The sequence below is a fragment of the Callospermophilus lateralis genome, chromosome 11, assembly GCF_048772815.1.
Source record: "Callospermophilus lateralis isolate mCalLat2 chromosome 11, mCalLat2.hap1, whole genome shotgun sequence".
Lineage (NCBI taxonomy): Eukaryota > Metazoa > Chordata > Mammalia > Rodentia > Sciuridae > Callospermophilus > Callospermophilus lateralis.
In genome coordinates, this window is record NC_135315.1 from 69,596,888 (window position 1) to 69,622,326 (window position 25,439).

Genomic DNA, 25,439 nt, shown 5'->3' on the forward strand with positions numbered 1-25,439 from the left:
CAAATGTTAATCAGGTCTCTTGGTGTACACACACAAACTTGTTTTAATTTGATTTAAAATTAAAGTTGGTGGTCTTTTCTTTGTGTTAGCATTCAACAATAATGATCATTCATTACAGAGAGGATTTTAATTTTATAGGTTATAATTAGGTTTTTTAATCATTGGGACTTCTGGATGTTTGAATAATCAGTGGTAGTTGTGGAGTTTAAACCCTTTAACTAAGGAGGGAAGTTTTTAAAATATTGAAATTTATTGTTACTTGGAGAGATGGAAGCCCAGATTTCAAGAGATGAGGACTAAAATTTTGTTCTTTGTTACTCTTTCTCTGAGATACCTTGTTTCCTAGAGTTTCAGTATTTACTGTGACCCTGTTAAAGACCAATTTTCTAGGGGAAAAGTTAAATTCCAGAGCTCCGTATTTAGGATTGCTCCCTTCTTTCTGGGCTTTTAGTTGTTGAAAATGGATATACTGGTATGTGAATACCTGGCTTGTTTCCCCCCATTCTCAGCTGCACCAACTCTCCAATTTGCTTCAGGGGGTGTTTTGTATGATTATTATTTTCAGTAACTCTTCACTTTCCTTTTAATTTCTGCATAAAATAATACTTTAAGTCATGGTTGATTTTTCTCATACACATGCTTCTTATATTTTTTATACAGTGAATTACTGGTAACTGACACTCTCAGGTAATTCTGGATTTTATTATGTACATTTATTAAACAAAATTAAATAATCCAAACTACGGCTAGGGATATATCTCAGCTTCATAGAGTGCTTGCCTCACATACAGAAGGCCTTGGGTTCTATACACAGCAACCGCCCCCAAAATTAAAAAAAAAAAATCCAAACTAATATATAATTCAAGATATGTGTCTCTTCTTTTACATGATTTATGTGAAGTAATAACACATATTTAAGTATACACTCACACACACACACACACACATATACATATGTGTTGTATGTGTGTATATATACACAAAGAGACACATATCCAATCACAAACACACATACATACACAATGATGGGAAGGCCCTAGTATCATGGCACATACCTTGTGGGTGCTCAACAAATGGAAGAGATAATTAGTATGGATCACGGTCATCATCTTCACCATTGCTGTGTGCAGGAACACACAGAGAATGATGTTATAGGATTGCAGATATTTTCAGCATCTAGCAATTCCTCCTCCTTCACACCACTTGGTGTCCCCAGAAATCACTGTTCTGACTCTCACATCTGAGTCAAGACAGCTGCCCCAGTGTATAATCTCCTGGGTTCAGCAATCCCATTGGGCAGTACCCTTTGGGAAAGATGCAGAGAAGCTAACGGGGACACCTGCAGCCTCACCAGACACATTAGCTGGAAACTAGGCCCCAGTGTCCTTGGCCCAATGTTTTTATTGAGCCAAAATAACATCCTCTGTGTCCTCAGAGGCTCTGAGAGTTAGGCAGATGCCTGGAAGGGCAGGAGGAGGAATGAAAGCTCCAGTAATAAGTCATCAGGTCGCCTCACTGGGCACTGTGAGGAAAGAGCCCAGTGTCCTCAGAGCGTGGCTCTGCTGTCTTTGCAGGACCTGAGCTGACTTCCCCTTGATACAGTTTTGGGGTTTCACAAAAGACACAAGACTGGGAAGCTAGCAGAAGCCTCAGAAGGCATTTGGTTCAAAGCCCTTATTTGCAGATGAGGAAGCTGAGGTTCATTGCAGTAAGCCATGTCCCTGCACAAGAGTAGGGTCAAGGTGCCCCTGAAACCCTCCTCCTTCTGACTCCAACTCAGGGTTTGCATCTATCCTCTAACCTGCTCTAGAAGAATCAGAGACAACCAGGCCAAGCCCTGGTGCTGTTGTTATCTTCCTGAGGGAGTCAAGCCTGCAGAAGCTACCTATCCATTCCTCCCTTTAATCATCTAAAAAATGGAATCAAACAGCTGAACACCATATAATATGCCTACAACCCCAGCATATGGGAGGATAAGAAAGAAGAATCACAAGTTCAAGGCCAAGCTGCACAACTTTCCAAGATCCTGTCACTAAAATGATATGGGCTGGGGTGTAGCTAAGTGGTAGAGCACACCTAGGTTATGCAGCATTTAGGAAGGAAGAAAGAAAGGAAGGAAGGAAAGGGAAGGGGAATGGAGGGGAGGGAAGGGGAAGGGAGGGGAGGAGTGATTTTGAATTGACCCCTATCTGCCTTCTGTGTGTCAGGTGCTCATTAGATGTTCTGCATGGATTAGTTCATTCCATCCTCCCAATGGTCTTTTCAGGCTGATGCTAGTTAACCCTCACTTCAGAGAAAGGGAAAAGGAGACAGGGGCTCATTGAGCAACTCAGAATAGGCACCCTGGATCCTTGGCCAGTGCTTTTCCTCCTTCTTAGTGCAATCAGAAGACCCCAGGTCCCCAGGGCATTAAAGCTGTTTATCCCAGGGCATGTTGGGCTGTGCAATGTGCATTGGTTATCAGTAAAATGAATATTTAAAGAATATGAATTATGGAGGTAGGGCCAGGATCTAGATCCTGTTAACTAGGAGGCTTCCTAGAAGTGGCTTTCAGTGGGGGGCTTTGAACATGGGGTTGGGGAGCTTTGGTTATGATGGCAGAGGCCCACTGATAGCATATAAGAGATAAAGTCGCTTAGGACAGTGCCAAAGAATTGACCTGCCTGAAAAGCCAGTAACAACCCACCATCTTCTCCCCCCCACACACACACTGAGAAATCTGTACATTAAGAAATGTCCAGAGTCACTGGGGTTTTAGCTCAGTGGTAGAGCACTTGTCTAGCATGTGTGAGGCCCTGGGTTCAATACTTACAATAACATAAAATTTAAAAAATAAAAATTAAAGTCATTGTGTCTATCTACAACCAAAGGAAAATATATTTTAAAAAATGTCCAGGGTCCAGGGCACTCTCTTTTGAAGACAGACTCAAGGGCAAGCCTCTGACAGCAAAAAATTTGAGGAGGAGGATTCAGGAACCTTCCAACTTAAGAAAAGATTCATGTGGTCCCAGGTCAGTCTTCAGTCATCTAGCAAAAGGCTAGAATTCAGTTCAATATTTTCCAAGTTTTGTTATACTTGTCATTTTAATATATATACAATCTAATATGTACTTGAAAAATAACACCACATCCACAATTAAGTTAATATAATTACTGTTTTTAAGATGAATCTGAAAGAAGTAGATTTGTCCTTTGGTATCCACAGAGGACTGGTTCCAGGACCCCCATAGATACCCAAACCCATGCATGCTTAGGGCAATAATATTGGAATAGTAAGTGCATATAACCCACATGTTTTCTCCTGTCTACTCTGAATTATCTATAGTTTAGTTATAAAACCTAATACAGGGCTGGGGTTGTGGTTCAGAGGTAGAGCACTTTCCTAGCATGCATGATACACTGGATTCGATCCTCAGCACCACATAAAAATAAAATAAAATATTGTGTCCACCTAAAACCAAAAAATAATTTTTTTAGGAAACCAGAATACAATGTAAATAGTATATAAATAGTTGTTAGACTGTATTTTTTAGAGAACAGTAACAAGCAAAATAGAATAAAATAAAAGTTTACCCATTCCATGTCAATGCATTTTTCCCCATGGTTGAATTCTGGATGCAGAACCAAAGTATATAAAGCACTGACTATATTTCCCTTTTTAATAAGTAGAAAATGTTAACTCATAATACCAGGATTCCGTCCTGGATTATGTCTTTGTCCTAGCTCCTAAAACCCATGTACTTCCCCAAGTAATGAAAGACAAAAGGGCATCTTTTCTTATAATAGCTGGATTTTGGTCCCCAGTTCCTCAAACAGTGCCAGAGAGAGGAAGCGCCTTTTAACCACACAGTTTAAATAAGGCGATTTGGGAAGAGCCCCTGGATAGCTGCAGAATAGAGGTTAGTTGCAGGGAAACCAACCCTGTGAATAGATAATTGGAATTATCAGCATCACCTCTCAACTCTGGAGAGGAAACAGGTACTGGGGGTTGAATTATTCAATAAGGACCAATGATAAAATCAATAATATCTAAGTAATGAAGACTACATAAAACTCCAAAAGGATGGGAATTCACAAAGCTTCTGAAGAGATTCAGGCATTGAGCAGGTAGACACCCTGAGAGAACATGGGAGCTCCCTCCATACTCCTTTGCATGTTTTCCGTGGAGCTGCCTCTAAGTTGTAACATTTATAGTAAACCAGTTCATTTAGTTAAATGTTTCTCTTAGTTGTAAACACTGTTCTAGCAAATGATCAAATGGGAACCCCATTTTTTGAGAGAGAGAGAGAATTTAAAATTTTTATTTTTTATTTTTTTTAGTTTTCAATGGAGACAACATATTTTTTTTTTAATTTTATTTTATGTGGTGTTGAGGATCGAAGAGTTCAAAAGTACTAATGGGAAAATAAGCAAGCAAGAATTCCCAGGAATATGAAAAGCAACAAGGGGAAACTAGTTTTAAAAGATATTAAAACTTTTATAAAACCAATAATGTGATACTGGTATATGAAGAAAAAGACTAATAGAATACAAACCCCAGAGGCACCCCAATACCTCCAAAAGTTAACAATACTGTAACAGATTCAAAGAAGGGCTCTAAAAGCAACAGGTGAAAATAACAGACACACAGAAAAAGATAAAGTTGAACCTATGCATCATTCTGAACACCAGAATAAATCCTAATTTGAACATTTAAATGTAAATGTGATACCATAAAAGTACTAAAAGAAACCATGGGAAAATTCTAAAAATCTTGGAGGCCTTTCAGTGACTTAAACTCCAGATACCTGGGCTGGGGCTTTAGCTCAGTGGTAGAGTGCTTGCCTAGCACTTGTGAGGCTTTGGGTTTGATCCTCAGCACCACATAGAAATAAAGAAATATTTTTAAAAATCAAGATACCAAAATGATTAATATAAACTGTAAAATTTAAAGAAAAAGAAAAGTAAGACTTTTGTATACCAAAATATGTGAAGGTAAATAAAAATAAGTGAAAATCTGGGGAAAACTAGAATTGATATCACACAGGGCTAATCTCTCCAATTTACAAATTTCTAGAAATTGATAATGGGAAAAAGCAACCCAAAACAAAAATGTGAAAAACCCATTAACAGAGAGTTCACAAGAAAAAAAATACAATTCGTTTTTAAGCATAATATGCTCAGCCTTATTAATAATGATAGAAATCCACATTAAATTACTCTATACTGATAATTCTCATTTATCAAACTGTTAACAAATTCAAGGGTTGTACACAGTACACAGTCCCAGAAAAAAAGGAACTCTCTGATACACTGAGATCTGCCCTCTTGTATCTGTGGTATTCAGATTGGATTCAACAATCATAGGTGAAAATATTTTTTAAAAAATTGTCATACTGAAAACATACCAACTTTTTGTTGTCACTAGTATCTAAACAATACAGTGTAATGACTATTTACATGGCATTTATATTGTATTAGGTCTTCTAAGTAATCTAAAGATGATTTAAAAGTATGTGGAGAAAGTGCATAGGTTATATGCAAATACTATGCTTTTTATGTAAGAGACTTAAGCATCATTGTATTTCAGCATCCACAAAGGGGTCCTCAGACCAATCCTCTATGAATAATGAGGAGCAACTGTACTTGTGGAAGTTTGAAATGGTGCAACACCTAAGAAAGGAAGCATTTAACTAAATTATAAATGCATTGTCAACTGGCACAGTGATCCCACTTCTAGGAATGTATCCCACAGATGTACTTGCACATGTATAAAATGATATGTATACAAGCTGTTTCACCATAGTATCGTCTGTGATAAACCTAGAAACAACCCAAACATTCTTATTCTATGTGCAATTCAGAAGAAAAATTGCCATGTGGTTACAACATGCCAATTTTAAGATTCCATCATCTCAGATGTGCATCTTAAAAATCAATGAAATGCCTTAATTATAAACCACAGAATTGTATGGTAAATTATTTGTTTTTCTTCTAATTAACTCGTATGTCTCTCAAATGTAAAACTCCAAAATGGCATGCATGTTTTTTCCATTTGACAACATTTCCTCCATGCTTAGAAACTGGAATATTTTCAATAACTTTATAACTCGTTATTTATTTAGTTTACTTAGGAATATGTGAATATGAAAAAAAAGTAATGGTTTTTAACAGTATTTTTAACCGTACTGACCTCTTTTACTCTGGGACATTTTACTTGCTCAAAATAAAAAAAGTAATTATTTTCAATTTGGCTGACTTCTCAGGTCAAAGAGATTCAATACATCTCTACACAATTGAAAATATATTCTCTTCCAAGAAGTCTTTACTTACATGTTTGTTTCCACAGCACCTTTCAATAGTAATAAGCAACAAACACCTTACAAGATTTTTAAAAAGTCAAAATGAACATTCTTTTTAGAGTTAAACAAGTTGAAGAAATTTTTGTTACACTGTAGCTAGCTTGAGCTAAATGCTATTTTAATTTTCCTCTATCATAACTAGTAGTGTTTCAAATGAAAAGATAAATTGTAATGAGTCATATCATGAGTTCTGGTGTATGTACATTTATCTACATTTTCCATATTTGGTAATATGAACACCAGTAAGTAGAAAGGGTTATTTTAAAAGTGATTACATCTGGGCATGGTGCTGCTTGCTTGTTAATCCCAACAATTTGGGAGGCTGAAGCAGGAGGATCACAAGTTTGAGACTGCCATTTCAAGAAGGGGAGAAAGGGCTGGAACCCAGTGGTAGAGTGCCTCTGGGTTCAACTCCTAGTAAGTAACCCACCCCCCCAAACTGATGACATGAATGAATATTCTACTCAACTCAGAACTGCTATTGTACACACCACTGTCACTTCCCAACTCTGTTCTCACATCAAACTGCTAAAATGATATTAGTGTTTAGATGTCAACATTTCTAATGTGAATTCCCATTAAACACAGACAAACACAACCTTGCCTTCCAAGATTCTAGAATAATTGACAAAGGTGTCACTAACCAAGATCATGGCCTTTTTTATTTGTCAGACACATCAGAAAAAAAAATTCCAAGAAAAATGTTGTTTTTCATCCCTTTCTTATTAAAATATTGTAGATAATGGATATGTTCTTAATAGTATTCTCAAAGAGGCAGAACAGTCCTTAAGGAAAATTTTTAGTTATATTGAGGAACACAAATTTAGTGTTTGGGGGCATTTAGTGTTTGGGGGTCAGGATCTAGGCTTCAAACAATGCTTGGGTGGGATGGATCTGTATCATCAAGATTCATCCTGGTCACAAGAATTTTGATTTTAAAATGGTTTAATCAAGCCCACTTTAAATGACCATTACTTTAAGACACAACTTTTAAAAGTTTTTATAGGAAACTCCACCCCTTGCCTCTAATTATGTAAGACAAATGAGTAAGGGGTGCTTCAGGAGAATAAGGAAACTGTCTGAAAACTAGTGCTCATTTTTTCAAACTACACATTAACTCAACATAAATATAAAATTATAGTGAGTATACATAGACTAGTATATATGCTAACAGTATGAGATGGCACATAAATCCCCCCCCCCAATGAATTCAAAAATTTCAATCTTGTTAATATTTTACTTGTTATTCCTGGCAACTGAAGGGATCCATGGAAGGGTCATAGTAGAGCCTGTGGGTAGACTGAGGCAGTCTGTAATTGACCTTGGAGTGTCATCCCTAGTTCAATCTAGCCTCTCATTTTTATTAGTTTAAATAAGATTGTCCTAACACTAAGTGTCCCAACACTAGTTTCTATCTTCAACTCCCTCTTGGATTTTTTTGTTTGAACTGGATCCTAGTACTTTTTCTTTCTTTTTTTAACCAACTCAAACTTCTTCATTAGCAGCAGGTGCAAGCACTCAACACATTCTGTCTTTCACCACAGCTGAAGTTTCTGGTTATAAGTGAGACTGCAATGTATGTCATATATTGTCCTCCCTTTATTTTTCTTCTACATGTAAGTGAAAGTATCACACCCACTTTCACTTTTGTTTGTAGGCAGGTTCTATTGTGTACAAATCTCATTGCTCAGTAGCCAAGTGGGCTTAATAAACGTTCAATATCAAGGAGAGGAGCCTTGGTTCTGTGGTTGACAACCAACTGTTCCAGACTGGAATCCCGTGCTTCAAGGATAATCAAACTTTCCTTTGCCTGAGGCAAGGCTTGGGCTCCAGTATTTCACTTTCCTTCTGTGAGTGACCCCACCCCTGTAGTACAAAGGTCACTCTAAGCCCACCTCTGCTTTCTCACACAGGGCCAAATGATAGTTCAGGGGTGGAAGTGAAAGGAAAGTGACCACAACACTCGGAGTGACCAAGAGATCTTTATTGCAATAGTGCAAAAGAGAAGGAGAGATAAAGAGAGAGCAAGGGAGAGTGAAGCAAGAGATGAAGACAGAACAAGAGACAGGGGGCCCCCAGCAGTAGGGAGTTTTTAAAGCTAAATTGTAATGGGGTCTCTGGGTCTGCAAGCTGCCTTGTTAGCGGACAATGATTGGATTACATAGTAGGTTGCTAAGGATGTCCTCTTCTGCCTTCAGGAAGATGGGGCAGGGGTCAGATGTGGGTTTCTGTTGCACCAGATAGGTGGGGGTCCAGTGTTCAGACTTGATATAATCAGGTTATAAAGGATCAGACGGGGGGTTTGAGTGCATGTGTTATCCTGCAGCTAACATCCACTCAGCCTGCCCTACAGACAACTTGGTTCAGCCTGTCTTGAACCTAACATTCCTCCCATTTGTTTTTCTAAATGACATGGCGAAATCATAAAATCCTCTGGCTACATCCTGCTTAATGGTGGGCAGCGTGGGACCTAAGAGGGAAAGTGGAGGAATGTTCAGGGACAGGTCTGGGAACACTAGACAGCCAGAAATAACACCCAGTGGCTATAAACAGCTATTTTGGCAGGGGTAGAGTCCATAAAAGTTCCTTGAAACCACAAGTCATCAATGGAATCAAATCAGTCCTGGGCAGAGGAGATCCTTGGTATCAGCCATTGGTCCTGTCATAGGGACTCTAGGAAGTATCAGAGGTAGCTTGGTTGAATCCAGTAATGTTAAGGGTGACAGCCCAATTTCAGCCAGTGGAAGGGCAATTGCCATGACCCATTAACTGAGAGTGGGTGATGTAATTCTGGTGCCATGTCACTTAGATGTTAAAGCACCATCTGTGGTTGGGATAGAAACTTGAAAGAAATTTAATGATTAGTAAAAGAAGAACAGGATTGGTGAGAAATTTTTATTTTGGTGGGCGTGGTGAAAGTCCAGGACTGGATATTTGGAACAGGTGCCTTTTTAAGGTGGGAGACATGGTACCAGGGAGAATGTCTAAAAGCTTGGTCACCATTGGGGTAGTAAGTATGACTGTATGGGGTCCCATCCAGCTAGGTTGCAACGACTGAGAATGCAGATCCTGAAGTAAGACTGAGTCACCCAGTGGAAGAGGGTCCAATTCAGTTTGTGGTTGTGCTGGGACTGAGGCAATGAATGTTGCAGGAAGGCACTGGTCTGCTTGTTTCCTGAGAAGTGGGGGCTGGACTTTTGTCTGACTAGGTGGAGGTGAGAAGTCTGAACCTGGGAATGCTCTGCTTGATGAGGATGGAGGTGACGGTGTTAGCAGTTTCCCTGGATGTAGGGAAATCTTCTATCCAACCTGAAAAAGTATCAACCAAAGTAAGAAGATAGTGAAGCTTTTTGTGCCTAGGCATGTGAGTGAAGTTGATCTGCCAGTCTTCGTCTGGCTGGTGGCTCCTCATCTGATGTGTGGGGAGTTTAGGTTTGATGCTTCCTTGTGGGGATGCTGTAGAACAGACAGACCAAGCAGAGTGAACCTGCCAGAGAGCAGATCTCATTTCTAGGAAGTGAAAGAGAGGTTATAAAATCTGGAAAAGAGGTTATGAAGGGTGTTAGGTGGGGGCAGAGTCTCTGGAGCTAGTGTTATGCTCAAACTCGGGACCCCCAAAAGACCATCAGAGACCCAAGATAGATGTAAGCAGCAAAAAGGTGTTTATTGGGAGTTAGCTCAGTCCTCCGCATGCACACAGCAACTGGTGAGGCTGAGAGGGCCCGAGCCCAGGTTTTGCAACAGTTTTGTACATTCTTTGGAGAAGGCAGGGACCCCCACATACATCATAGCATCTCTTAGCAAATCATCACACACTGCAGGAAAATCAAATAACAACTCTAAAACATGATTAGAACATTCACTGGTGGGAACAAGTTGGGTTGAAGTGATTGGTTACAAATATTCATTTGAACTGATTGGTTTAAGCCAAGAGGGGTATTCATGCTGAATTACATGGTTTCCCAATACCATAAACTACTGGGAAGGTCATCTGTCATCCCAGGTAATTCCCTGTCTTATGCTGATTGGTGGCGTGGAGGAATGTAAGAAAAAGTTTTCATATCTGTTGAGAATTAACCTCTGAACTATTTAACCAAACATTGGCTTATCCTGTCCTTGGATAAGGTGTATCCAGAAAAGATTTGAGAAAATTGGGAGGCTATTCTTTTAAATTACATCAGGAGGGGGCTTGTTTCTGCTGCAGAGCTCAGAGGGTTCTGTGTGAGAAATCACATCACCTTCAGCACACTCACAGACAGAATTGAGTGCTTTCTTCTGACTGGGAGTTCAGGAATTCACAGGGATAGATAGGTGTTATATAGATATACAGATAAATAGATATAGATAGATAAATAATATATAGATATACAGATAGACAGGTAGATAGGTATATAGATAGATAGATGTGTAGAGAGATTGACATATAGATATAGCTATAGATAAAGCAAGATATATTCTAAAATAAAGTGCATGCATGGCAGGTTGTCTGACCTGAGCCAGGGCTGTAGCAAGGATGGTTATGGAAGAAGAAATGGTTTGTGTCACCATCACACAGAAGTTTCTAATGGTTCTTCTGCAAGGACATTACCTCTTATTTTTCCAGAGACCCTGTGTCAAGACTTCCAGAGTGTTGGGGACCTCCAAGGACATGCTTCCTGTCCCAGCCCCCACTTTGAGTGCAGAATTTCTTCTTTCTTGGCAGGATGAGCCAGAAAGAATTCTATACAGTTAGGGCTGGCCAGCCAGCTTCCACTGGCAGATCAAAGTCATTGCAAATCCACCAGGCCTTGGACAGAAAAGTTGGGGTCTTGGCTTCGGATGCTGCCAATTGACCCACCTTCTCTCCTGTTCTTTTTCTTACCACCAAAATATAGGATCAGGTTCTATCTCCCTTTCTATGACACAGTTAGGCCCTCTTCCAGTCCCACCCAGGCTGAATGGGAGGTGTCATGAACACTAGAGGTAGTAGAAAGTGTTCCATGAATGCCTTCTGAAACCCCAATACTAACCTCTTTTTTTATTAGTTGTTCAAAACATTACAAAGCTCTTGACATATCATATTTTATACATTTGATTCAAGTGGGTTATGAACTCCATTTTTACCACGTATATAGATTGCAGAATCACATCGGTTACACATCCATGTTTATACATACTGCCATACTAGTTTCTGTTGTATTCTGCTGCCTTTCCTATCTCGTACTATCCCCCCATCGCCTTCCCTCTCCTCTCATCTTCTCTCTCTACTCCATCCACTGTAATTCTCATCTCTCTCTTTTTTCCCCTTTCCCCTCACTTCCTCTTATATGTAATTTTGTATAACAATGAGGGTCTCTTTCTATTTCCATGTAATTTCCCTCTCTCTCCCATTCCCTCCCACCTCTCATCCCTGTTTAATGGTAATCTTCTTCTCATTCTCTTCCTCCCTGCTCTGTTTTGAGTTGCCCTCCTTATATCAAAGAAGACATTTGGCATTTGTTTTTTAGGAATTGGCTAGCTTCACTTAGCATAATCTGCTCTGATGCCATCCATTTCCCTGCAAATGCCATGATTTTGTTATTTTTTAGCGCTGAGAAGTACTCCATTGTGTGTAAATGCCACATTTTTTAAATCCATTCATCTATTGAAGGGCATCTAGGTTGGTTCCACAATCTAGATATTGTGCTGCTATGAACATCGATATAGCTGTATCACTATAGTACGCTCTTTTTAGGCCTTTGGGGAATAGTTCAAGAAGGGGAAATTGCTGGGTCAAATGGTGGTTCCAGTCCCAGCATTCCAAGGAATCTCCATACTGCTTTCCAAATTGGCCACACCAATTTACAGTCCCACCAGCAATGTACAAGTGTACCCTTTTCCCCACATCCTCGCCAACACTTGTTGTTGTTTGACTTCGTAAAGGCTGCCATTCTTACTGGAGTGAGATGGTATCTTATGGTGATTTTAATTTGCATTTCTGTGATTGCTAGAGATGGTGAGTACTTTTTCGTGTATTTGTTGATTAATTGTATATCCTCCTCTGAGAAGTGTCTGTTCAGGTCCTTGGCCCATTTGTTGATTGGGTTATTTGTTTTTTTATTGTTTAGTATTTTGAGTTGCTTGTATACTCTGGATATTAGAGCTCTATCTGAAGTGTGAGGAGTAAAAATTTGTTCCCAGGATGTAGGCTCCCTATTTACCGCTCTAATTGTTTCTCTTGCTGAGAAAAAACTTTTAGTGTGAGTTTATCCCATTTGTTGATTCTTGTTTTTAACTCTTCTGCTATAGGTGTCCTATTAAAAAATTTGGAGCCCGACCACGCATGATGTAGATTAGTGCCAACATTTTCTTCTATCAGATGCAGAGTCTCTGGTTTGATATCAAGCTCCTTGATCCATTTTGAGTTAACTTTTGTACATGTCGAGAGAAAGGGATTCAGTTTCATTTTGTTGCATATGTATTTCCAGTTTTCCCAGCACCATTTGTTGAAGATGCTATACTTTCCCTATTGCATGCTTTAGCACCTTTGTCAAATATAAGGTAGTTGTAATTTTGTGGATTGATCTCTGTGTCCTCTATTCTGTTCCCTTCGTCCACCCACCTGTTTTGGTACCAGTACCATGGCCACTGAGTTTAGTAATGACAACTGGGGGTTTGCAATCCACCACCTCTAAGCTGCTGGACCCTAGAGACATAGCCTGTGGTCTCCCTGGAAGTTGAACAGCTACAGAAACCTGCAATTTATATGAGCTTGTGACTGTGGCCTCGGAGCCTCCTATTAACAGAAAGAGCCAAAGAAAAGCCTCTAGTTTCTTGTCTATGTCTCTTTTTTGGGGGTGAGGGGTGCCAGGATTGAACTTCTGGAGTCTTTGATTCTTGAGCCTCTCCCCAGTCCTATTTTGTATTTTATTTAGAAATAGGGTCTCTCTGAGTTGCTCAGGGACTCACTTTGGTTGAGCCTGGTTTTGAACTGACATCCTCCTGCCTCAGCCTCTGGAGTCCCTGGGATCACAGGTGTGGGCCACTGTGCCCAGCAGACTTTTCTCTCTCACCTTCTCTCTCACCATCCAGAACAGTGCATGGAGGGTGCTGGCACCCAGGGTTGGTTGGATTAGTCTGTGAATCATTTGGACCAGGGACTGCATTTTTTCCCCACTGAAACACAGTAATAGTGACCATTTGTATCCTCTGTGCTGCAGGCATGTGATGTCATAGAAGGGATAATCAAAACAAGAAGATGGCAGGAAGAGCCCTGCTGTGGGCGGGAACCCTGGGAACTGGAAAAGTCCTTGTGTTCTCCTTGATTTCTGCTCTGCAAGAGGACGATCCTCACTTTGAAGCCAAATGGAATTCACATCTTAACTAGTCTTTTTTTAGCGACATAAGTCACATGTGTGTTTAAGAAGGGAATATGATCTCAAACTTTTACTTCTAGAATGAAAATCATCCTGGCCAGAGGGGAAGAAAAGTCCTCTGAGAGGTCTGGTCACTGGGATCGTCTTTGAACTCTTTCAAGTCTCCTTTTCTTGGAAAATCCATCTCTTTTCTTTTCTTTTCTTTTCTTTTTTAACCAGTGATTGAACTTGGAGGCACTCAGCCACTGAGCCACATCCTTTTTTTGTATTTTATTTAGAGCCAAGGTCTTGCTAAAGTTGCTGAGGGCCTTGCTAAGTTGCTGAGGCTGGCCTCCAACTCGTGATCCTCCTGCCTTAGCCTCCTGAGTGGTAGGATTATAGGTTTGCACCACCATGCCCAGCTGAAAATCTATTTCTATTGGTCCAGGGCCTCATAAAAAATTGTGATGGGCTGTGGTTCATTGGTAGAGCACTCATCTTGCACATGCGGGACCCTGAGTTTGATCCCAGCACCACATAAAAATAAATAAGTGAAATAAAGGTATTGTGTCCAACTACAACTAAAAAATAAATATTTAAAAAAATTAAAGCAAAGATATTATGTCCATGCACAATTAAAAAATATTAAAAAAAATCTTCTGTGGCACATTATTGGAGGGGGAAAAATGAGTCAGCCAGTATTTTTTTGAATGCAAACTTTGCCCACCACTATTTTGGCTACGTGCATGATTTACAATAACAGAAACGCACTTTTGATCTTTAAGGGCTTCTAGTGTTTTTCAGGCAGAGAAACAGGAAGTCTCCTGATGGCATAAAATGGCTCAGTTGAGTGCTGAGCTTCAAACTGCTGACTGATTTTAAATGCTGGAATTGGGCAGAGGGTTTGATAGTTCCCCTTCAGAGTTGGGCTTTCCAGGGGACAAAAGAGGACATATGGTGGAGCTTGTTGGGATCTGCAAGGGGATCAACCAGATCCTCAGGCTTCCCAGAGCTCCTGGTCTGGACATGGCTTGTTCTCTTGAAGGGCCTCTTGGCATAGGAGAGTAGGAGCCTGCGCTCTTGTATGTAAGGAAGAGGGCTCTCACCAGGTGTGGTGGTCCCTGCCTGTCATCTCAGTGACTCTGGAGGCTGAGACAGGAGGATCACATGTTGGAGGCCAGCCTCAGCAGTTTCACCAAGCTCTAAGTGACTTAATGTGACCCTGTTAAAAAATAAACAACATAAAGTTCTGGGCTACATCTTGGTGGGTATTGATTGATCAGCTGGGAGGCCTGGGGAAGGCCACTTGACCTTTCAGAAGCAGAAACACAATCAGCTGTGAAAAAAACTTGAATTTTAAGTTTGAAGTTGTACATATGGAGTTGCCAGGGTGTGTTGTGTGGTGACTGATGGTGGATGAAGAAGTCCTATGTCTGGGGGAAGTTTTTTGAGGCTGGAATGCCATACAATGTGCACTTACAAGAACATTAGCTTGTCCAAGTCGTCTTCCATTTTTTTTGGGGGGGGGAGTTACCAAGAATTGAACCCCAAGAATTGAACCCAGAAGCTGTCAACCCCTGAGTCCCATCTTCAGTCCTTTTTGCATTTTATTTAGAGACAGAGTCTCACTTAGTTGCTTAGGGCTTCGCTTTTGCTGAGGCTGGCCTCCAACTCGCGATTCTCTTGCCTCAGCCACCCGAGCTCCTGGGATGACAGGCCTGTGCCACAACACCAGCATGATAGCTGTTTTCTTCAGTGCTGTTTTACTCAGTGTTATTTAGTACTTTTTGTCTTCCAGTGTTGCTCTTAAGAAGTCTGATTTGCAGGGTTGGGACCTTTCTTTCTGGATGTTTTGGAGGTATTTTTGGATAGGGCGCCCTCCCCTGATTTCCCTTTCTTGATGTCCACAGGGCTTTCTGAGTCTCACTGTTTGGTGTTGTTGGTGTGGACAGTCACCAGCTTTGAACCCCTTAGCTGTGGGCTGTTCCCATTCTCTGTGTGGTCTTTCTGGAAGTCCAGCTAGGTGAGATTAGCTCTGAAGTGATTTTCAACCTGGGTCAGTTTTGCCCCCCAGGAGATATTTGGCAGCATCTGGAGAGTTGTCTCTTTTAGTTTTCAAAATGTGATGGTGGGACTCCTAGCATCTAGTGTTAGAGGTCAGTGATGCTGCCAAGCAACCTTCACTTCAAGGCTGTGCCCCCAAAACAGAGGCAAGACTGAGAAACCCTTTTTTTGGGTGAGGGCTACTAAGGATCAAACCCAGGGGCACTAAACACCCGAGCCTCATTCCCAGCCCTTTTTGTATTTTATTTAGAGACAGGGTTTTGCTGAATTGCTCAGGGCCTTTCTAAGTTGCTGAGGCTGGCCTCCAACTAGCCATACTCCCACCTCAGCCTCCCAAGCTGCTGGGATGACAGGTGTGCACCCCCACACCCAGCTCTCAGTTTCTTAATCCATAAAATATAAGTTATCAGGCTGGGATTGTGGCTCAGTGTTAGAGGGCTTGCAGAGCATGGGCAGGACCCGGGTTTGATCCTCAGCACCACTTAAAGATAAAGGCATTGTGTTGTGTCCATCTACACCTAAATAAGTTATATCAGTTCAGTCACCTATATCAGTTCAATATTTATTGTTAAGGGGAGGGGTGCTTAACTTTATAATGGCTTGATTTTTGAGAATTTTTTAAGATTTAAGTTCTTTCCCTAATTTAGGGCTGGAACAAAATTAAACTTGTTTCGAAGAAAAAAACTTAAAAATAAATATGAATAATGCAACCCTGTTCAAAAATAAACAACATAAAGTTCTGGGAGGTGTCTTGTTGGGTAGTGATTGATCAGCTGGGAGGCCTGATTATATTAAAATATTAAAAAAATACAAGCCATGGCATTTCCCAGTCCTGGACCCACTTGAGAGCATTTGCTTTCCAAAACTTGGTATTTGATGAGGTGTCTGTTTCACCAGGTTCTCTTTAGCATCTGCCAACCAAAGTTATGTTACTGAGCATCAATTTATAGTTGACCACAGGGCACCATCAGGGGGAGCTTGTGCAGACCACGCCACCGCTTACAGATTTGGCCTTATGTATTATCCACTATTTTCTGGCCTTTTAACATAAAATAAAGGTCATGTAATAAATCCTTCCTGATTTGTTAGTGTTATTTATTTATTTATTTATTTTGGTCCCAGGGATTGAACCAAGGGGCACTTAACACCTGAGCCCCATTCCCCAAACTTTTATATTTTATTTAGAGATAGGGTATCACTGAGTTGCCCAGGGTCTTGATAAGTGGCTGAGACTGGCCTCCACCTTGCCATCCTTCTGCCTCAGCCTCCTGAGTCTCAGGGATCACAAGTGTGCAATACCATGTTCAGCCTCTTGAATAAATATTTTTATAGATGAGTTTTAAATATGTTTTCAAGACTGTAAAAAGAAAACCTTTCCTTTCTTGCCTCTGTAGACAGCCCTTTCTCTGGTGATTGCTCAGGAGCTGGGGAGTAAGGTGCCTTTCTGCTCCTTGGTGGGGAGCAAAGTTTACTCCATGGAGGTCAAGAAGACAGAGGTGCTGATGGAGAACTTCCGCAGGGCTATTAGTGAGTATCTCGTCAGTGTGATAGATGGCTGTTTCTTCTCCGGTGCTTTGAATCTTTTCATCTTAAAAATGCTCATGTTCTTTTGGTGCTGTTGACAAGACAGGCAAGAGTAGCTAGCCATCCAAGCAGCTTAGGAGGATGAGGTAAAAGGAACACAATTTGGAGGCCAGCCTCAGCAACTTATTGAGGCCCTGAGCAACTCAGGCAGCAACTCGGCCTCTAAATAAAATATAAAAAGGGCTGGGGACAGGGCTCAATGGTCGAAGGCCCCTGGATTCCATCCCTGGTACCCAAATAAATAATAAATAAATAAAAAGACTAAGACGTCTACTTGGGGAACTTTTGATTTAATGCTGAAGGAAAGAAAATGCAGTAGGAGGGTGCAGCATTTGGAAGTGTGGAGACATCATGGGATCCTGTTTTACCCCCCACAGCCACCTGGTACCCCCATGGCTGGCACTCTATCTTCCTGCGGTGCCTCTTTGTGGGACTGGCTCTGCCTTTGATCTTCCCCAGCAGGTCCCTGTAAACACTCAACTATGGGGCGTTTCTCTCTCTCTCTCTCTCTCTCTCTCTCTCTCTCTCTCTCTCTCTTCCCCCCCCTCTCTCTATCTCCCTTTTGAGACCATGGCTGCTGAGCCACCCCTAGCCCCTGTGTGACACTAATGCTGAACTGAAGAGTTCTAATTCTGAACTTGTGTCTAGAAGCTAAGCTTTGTGTCACATTGAACTTAGGCTTTTTATTTTTATTTTTTGGTACCAGGGATTGAACCCAGGGGCACTTCACCCCTGAGCCCTGTACCCAGCCCTTTTTATATTTAATTTAGAGACAGCTTCTCGCCAAGTTTCCGAGGCTGGCCTCCAACTCTCAATCCTCCTGCCTCAGCCTCCTGAGTTGCTGGGATTATACATGTATACAACTGGGTTTTACATTTAAAGTTTTTCTCTCTATTGTTTTTTTCTTCACATCTTCTTTTCTTTTCCCTTTTCATGTCCTATTTTTCAGGATCTCAGTATGTTTCCCAGGCAATCCTGGAACTCCTGGGTTCAAACCATCCTCTTGCCTCAGTATGCTGAGTAACTATGGCTACAGATGTGTGCTACGGTGCCTGGATTATTTTTCCTTATTTAAACATGTGCCAGTGATTTTATTCAACTCATAAGTTAAACATATGAACCATATTCCAACAGCTCAGAAGGCTGAGGCAGCAGGATAGCAAGTTGGAGGTCAGCCTCAGAAACTTAGCCAGACCCTGAGCAACTAAGTGAGATCTTGTCTCTAAATAAAATATGAAAGGGGCTGGGGATGGTGCTCAAGGGTTGAGGGCCCCTGAATTCCATTCCTGGTACAAAAAGGAACCAAGAAAAATATGTGACCAGTAAGATATTACTACCTTTCAAATACCTGAATATTAATATTTTAAGAACTTAAATTTGAAAAACACCATTTTTCTGGGATGGGTCAGGGGCTCAGTTGTAGAGCACCCACCTAACATGTGTGAGGCCCTGGGTTGCATCCTCAGGAAATAAAGAAATTATGTCCATCTACAACTTAAAAAAAATTTAAAACCCCCATTTTTGTGAAACAAAAACCTGATAAAACTGGTCTTCTCACAGTTGCTTGTATTTCAATGGCTCAGTGGGAACTGAATTTTGCTTTAAAATTTGAAAAAGTAGAGGTCACCAGGCACATTTGATGGGAGTGGCCCCTGGAGTGGGGTGGTGGGGGACACAGCAGTGCTTTTGGTGGCAGCAGGTGAGGAGAAATTTCTAGATCCTGCCACAGAATAAAAGGGGAAGCTGTGGTCTCCCCTCAGACAGAAGCCTGCGTTTCCCACATCTTTAAATTCCTGCAAAGCTGCAGAGAGAGGGAGAGAGGGTCATCTGTCCCCGTCTGTGCCACTTCCTTGATGTGATAAAGTCCATGTCAGGGACTTAGAAACCTGAGACAGCAGATGAAACCCATGTCCTTTGTGCTGTCTTGGCCAGAGACAGCGCCCACAGCCTCTCTCTTGGCCAAAAGCTGGGCCCATGGTCCACTGGGCCTTCCCCTGTCTACTTGTCACCACCAAGAAACTGCTAGACAAATATGAGTGGCTGAGAAATGGGGATGCCTTCTTTCCTCTCCTGGAGGAATTTCATATCACTGTCCCCTCACAGTGAGTATGGGCAGGCATTCCATTTGGAGGAATTTCCTCTTTGCAAAATAGAAATGGTTCTATTAAAAAAAATCAAAGTAGGCTTAAAAGCCCAGAATTTTCCAAGCTTGATAGAGTTTTCTGTTACCTTCATGTTGTCTGGAAAATTTCTTTCTTTTTTATTTTTTTGTACCAGGGATTGAACCCAGGGGCCCTCGACCCCTGAGCACCATCCCCAGCCTTATTTTGCATTGATTTAGAGACAGAGTCTCCCTGAGTTGCTCAGGGCCTCAGTGTTGTGGAGGCTGGCCTCTAACCCATGATCCTCCAGCCTCAGCCTCTGCAGCTACTTGGTCTCGAGGTGTGCACAGCTGCTTCGGGATTTGTTTGGGAAGTTTGTTTTGGGGTTCAGGAGCTGTGAATTTGGTTCATCAAACACAGAATGTGGCTTCCCTGTTGGATATTTTCCACAAGTCCCACTTATAGGCTCTCAGGTGGATCACAGGCAGAGGAGATCTGACCCTAGCTTCCAGTCTTGAGTGTCCTTGTCCTGGTTGGGTTTCTGGAGAAGAGAAGGCAAGGGATGGGGTGATAAGATAATGCCCCCCTTGAACTGAGGGAAGTGGCCTGAGTGTCTGATCATGTGGCTGTGTGTCTCTGCCTTTGGGATATTTCCATATCAGCTCACAGGGATCCTGATGGCCACCTGCCAGCAGAAGTCTTCTGTGGCCTCCCCATTTGTCAGGAGAACAGCGGCCCTTTTTTTTTTTTTTTTTGAGGAGAGGCACCAGGGATTGAACCTGGGGAACCTAACCACAGAGCCACCTCCCAGCCCTGTTTTGAATTTATTTGGAGACAGGGTTTCCCTGAATTGATCATGGCCTCACTGAGTTGCTGAGGCTGGCCTCCAGCTTACCATCCTCCTGCCTCGGCCTCCTGAGCTGGAATGACAGGCCTGTGCCACCGCTCCCAGAAGAGTTGCTCTCCACCCATGATGGTGTCACTAGGTTGTACTTAAAGGTGACTTGTCAGTTCTTGTGCTGTGGAAGTTTGAGGTAAGAAGGGTGTTGGTGAGGAGGAGATGTATGTGAACAGATGGATGGTCCTGCTTCTCACCATGTACCCATCAGCCATCCCTTCCAGGGCTGTGGATAAAGGAGGCCAAGGAGGTCTACGAGGGGCAGGTGATGGAGCTGACGTCATGTGAGACCGAGAACCCCATGGGCGGCTATGGCAAGACCATCCGCCACGTGATCATAGGGCTCAAGACAGCCAAGGGCACCAAGCAGCTCAAGGGAAGTCTGTCCTGAGCCCTGTTCTCAGCACTGTGGCACAGGCAGGTGGTGTGACCTCTGTGTCCCCCTTTACTTGGCCTCTGTACTGTTGATGCTATATGGGACACTCAGGATAACACCGTGTAGTATAAAGGGACACCTCGTAAGGACTAGGACATAGGTCCCTTCATGAGGTAGGTCTTTCTTTTTTCATTGCTTCTGTGAGTTGTGTGGTTAAGTCAAGAAATTGCTAATGCCATCTTATCCCCCAAATGACAGCCATTGGCCAGCCAGGCACAGTAGAGCATGCCTGTCATCCCAGCCATTCAGGAGGCTGAGGCAGGAGGATCACATGGTGGAGCCCAGCCTCATCAACTTAGTCAAGGCCCTGAGCGGGTCAGTGAGAGCCTGTCTCTAAATAAAATACAAAATTGGGCTGGGGATGTGGCTCAGGTATAAGTCACCCCTGGGTTCAAATCCCCAAACTGCCCCCTCACCTCCCAAAAAAGTCAAAGTGGACATAATTTTGTTTTCTTTTTTCTTTCTTTTTCATAATGTTTTTACTCATCCACTGTGTTATGATTGACTCACACTAGCTCTGTACCTGTCCCCTGCTGCATGGCCAGGTCTCTTGCTGTGGGCTTAGAGAGGTATTTTACCTGTGGCTCATCACAGCTGTGTGCCCGTGTGTGCAGGTGCCAAGAATCTCATTTCCCTGTTTTCCAGATCAAGTCTTCAGGCTCAGAAAGAGGCTCCACAGTCATCCTGTGCCCAGTGCTGGCTGAAGGCCAGGGTGACTGCAAGTCCTCTGGTCCTGGGTAACACCTGTGCATCCTCTGAGCTCTCTGGGGCTCAGTTTCTCATCTCTAGACCACTATTTATCCCCCATAGAATCTCTCCATCTTTCCCTCTTTTATAACTTGGTGATTCTTTGATTCTATGAGGTAGTTTCTTGGTCACAGCTTTATGGAGATCATGAAAATGTCACTTCTTTCAAGGGCTATTTTTCTGTTTCCTAATGGGGCCTTCATCTCAGCAGCTTGGCTCCACAACCTGTCTTTATCTCTTTAATCCCTCATCACATCCTGTCCATTCTGGATTAATGAGGTTCTGAGAAGGTGGCCCCTTCTCAAGAATAACACCTTGAGAAAGTTCTTCTGGAAAATCAACCGAATAAAAGTGCCTGAGATGAAAAGAAAAATTGTCCTCTTCCCTGTAGGAGAGAGGACACAGAAACACAGTGGAAATTTGAGCCATCCATCACTCTGCTTCGACCAGCTTCTCAAAGAAATGAGCCTAACAGAGAAGAGGAAAATTGTCTTCCAAAACAAAGGTAGTACCCACCTCTGATCCCAGCAGCTTGGGAGGCTGAGGCAGGAGGATTGCGAGTTCAAAGCCAGCCTCAGCCAAAGCGAGGCCCTAAACAACTCAGGGAGACCCTGACTCTAAATAAAATGCCAAACAGGGCTGGGGATGGGGCTTGGTGGTTGAGGGCCCCTGAGCCCAATCCCTGGTACCCCCAGTCCCCCCAAAACCCATGTCCTTCTGGGCTGTTTTTCCACATGGATGACATACTGGCACAGAAGGACCTCAGGTGTGTTGTGTGGAGTTGTGAAGTGTCTGAGTTTGAAGAAGGCTTATGAAGTTTTTTTGCCTAGGGACTCCCCAACCTTGCTCCTGTTCGCACAGTGCCCCAAAGAGGCCAAAGAGGCCAGGTCCTGGTGAGCTCCTGGCAGCTCTGTTGGTGCAGTTGTGAACATGATCCACCCATTTTAAGTTTGTGTAGTGCACAGGATTTTGAGGCATGACATTGTTTACACTCCCCATCTTAATTTTAGAATATTGTCACGACCTTCCAAGGGACCTCATTCCCATGAATGGCCACCTGATGTCTCTCCCCTTGACCTTTGGCCACCACATACTGACTTTGTTTCTGAATTAGCCTTTTGGGGGCCCCCTCCTGCTGAGAGAGCCCTACAGTGGGTGTTAGTCTGTGTCATGTCCCCCGCACCCACCTTTGACTCTGGACTCTGTCTGGGAAAGAGCTCAGGTGTGTTTCCACAGGGTGGTCCTCTGTAGCAGCTGCTCTGGAAGCTCAGCCTCAGGACCTGTCTGCCAGCCTGGTCCTGCAGAGGCTGCTGTCCTTGCCCAGTGCACACCCCTGGGGAAGAGCAAGGCTCCGTAGAGCACCATCACCCTGAGATGTGTGTGCACAGCCCCGGGGGCCAGAGGGTGCTAGGATTTGCTTTTTTGTTGTCCTGGGGCTCCTACCCAGGGCCCTGGTCATAGTGAACTAGCACTCTGCCACTGAGCTGTGCCCCAGCCCCAGGGCCTAGCTATGTGGTCTAGACTGGCCTCCACCTTGGTGATCCTCCTTCCTCACCCTCCTGACCCAGACAGTTTGGGGGAATTCCAACTTATGTTTCCCCTTCTGAGCTGGACTTCTCTGTGGGTACTTCTGAGTGCTGTCACATAGAGGAGGAGACCGAGGCCTAGAGAGCCGGGATCATGGGCCACATCAAATGCAGCCTCAGGTGGCTAAGCAGGAAGCTCTGGTGTCCGTAACCCAAGGACTGGAGCTGTAGTGGTGATCCTGGAAGGTGCCATGGAGCATGGCCAAGGACATATATCCCCTCTAAGGGCACCTGGGTCCCTGTGAGAATGTTCCTTCCACTTTGCAACCCCTGAAGGCAAGGCAAGGAAGAGTAATGGTGACTTTCTCTTGTCCCCTGCAGGTAGACATGGTCACCCTCAGGTTCACCTCATGGTGTGCTAAGCCCCCAGTCCAGGCTCTTGTGCCCTGCCAAATACCCTCATACCCACCCACTCCTAGGGTCACTGGCTACTTCAAGTGTCTGTCTATCTCTCTGTCTCTCTCTCGTGTTTAGTCCTGTGAACTGAACCCGTCGTGCTTAAGCAGGGAGCCAGAAGCCTGTCCTTTTTATTTTGATTTGTATTGTTTTGAGAGTAAGTCTCCCATTTCTAAGTTTCTGAGACTGGCCTCCAACTTGGCGATCCTCCTGCCTCAGCCTCCAAGTCCCTGGAATGACAGGTGTGCACTTCTGTGCCTGGCCTCTCAGGTCTCTTCTGGAAAGGTGCCTTCCCTCGGGGTCAGGAGAAACTGGAACATGCATCAGGGTTGTCTGAGTCCCCCTTTGTCTGAATTGGTTTGGTTTTAGCTGAACTTCAGCATTTTTTAAAGTCTGCAGAAGGAGCGGGTGGAGGCCAGTGACGTCATCTACATGGAGGCCAACATTGGGGCTGAGAAGGTATGCTCCCCGGGGACAGTGTTACACATGAGGGTCTGCCAGGGTGACAACTGGGTAACTAGGGTGTCACTTTGCTCATTAGTGGTGGGTGGGGGAAGGTCAGCAGCTGTCCCTTTACCTAAGTCACCTTGGCTTTTCTGTCTTCCTCTCCTCATGACTTAAGCAGGCAGAGTGTGCAAGATGCAAACCCTGTCGGGGACAGGGACCAGACAGCCTTCGTCCCTTCCCACTGCACCAGGCAGCGTCTTCCATCTTCCTTTATCTCCCTGGTGTCCCTCCCTAAATCCTGAGCCTTGGGACTGCACCTGGTGGCACCTTCTCTATCTGCTGCTGCTTTCCACGGTGGCTGCACCTCCCTGGCTCATGGGTGAGCCTCAGACCTCATGTCACCCATAAATCACCAGCTAGAAGAACCCGGGCTCCCGGCTCCAGTGAGTCCCCTAGATGCTCCTGTATCAGGAGTGAAAAGAAATGGGAGAGAATCTTCCAGAAAGTCTCAGGTTTTGCCTGGGTGGGTCTGGGAGCCCAGCATGGCACCAGGCTGAGGGGCGCAGGTGGAGGGCGCTGTAGGGGGCCCTCGGTGGGCAGCGGGGAACTTTCTGTCTCTGAGCTCTCTGTGGTCTGGGTGTCCCATGGTCTGCTGGCAGAGGCAGGGCAGGTGCGACTCCTAGGCCATGGAGTTTGCCCTGGATGCCGAGGAGGATATGCCCTGCCCAAAGGCGATGTGCACAAGAAAAAGGAGGTTATCTAGGATGGGACATGTTGTGGCCCACGCCAGGCACCAGGGACAGGCCCTGCTTGTCCAGTGCATGCCCAAGGCCCTGGGAACTAGTGGTCAGGGCTGTGATGTCCTTCTGGAGGCCCTCTGGGAAGCTCAGCAATGAGCACGACATGAGCTTTGGCCCCTTTGGCCCAGTGACCAGATGCCGCCACAGCTGATCTTTGAGCCTTGTCTGCCCCTGACTGCCTGCCAGCCTGCTGGGGGCTGCTCTCCACCCCGGGCTGGGGATTCCTGGCGGGAGTTTTCACAGGGCTTCAGACAGCCTTACGGAGGCTTCAGCCTCTGCAGAACCCAAGCTCCCAGTCCTCCAGCTCCCAGATGGCACTGCTCTGGGGCCCGCTGGATAGAGTCAGGTTTGCTCTTCATTCTGAAGGGGGCCTCCTCTTCCCCACCAGGAATGGGCTTTCTGCTGGGAATCTGGTTTGGCTTTTTGTCCCTTGGAGCTTTGCCCAGGAGAGGCCAGAGACTCTAGGGATTGGAGTTTCTTTTTACCTGGACGGAGGGTTTTTTTTTTGTACTGAAGCTTAAACCCCAGGGGTGCTTACCCATGGAGCCCCATCCAAAGTCCTTTTTAAATTTTATTTAGAGACAGGGTCTTGCTGAGTTGCTCAGGACCTCACAAAGTTTCTGAGGCTGGTCTCCAACTTATGGTCCTCCTGTCTCAGCCTCCCAAATTGCCAGGATTTTTAAAGACAGGTGCCACCACCCACTACTCTGCTTGATCCTTGCAGG

At 43.8% G+C, this 25,439-nt stretch overlaps 1 pseudogene; it reads left to right on the plus strand.

Annotated features, from left to right (window-relative positions):
- The first annotated feature begins 13,551 nt into the window (after window positions 1-13,551).
- Window positions 13,552-24,677, plus strand: LOC143410589 (ruvB-like 1; annotated as a pseudogene).
- Window positions 24,678-25,439: the final 762 nt, after the last annotated feature.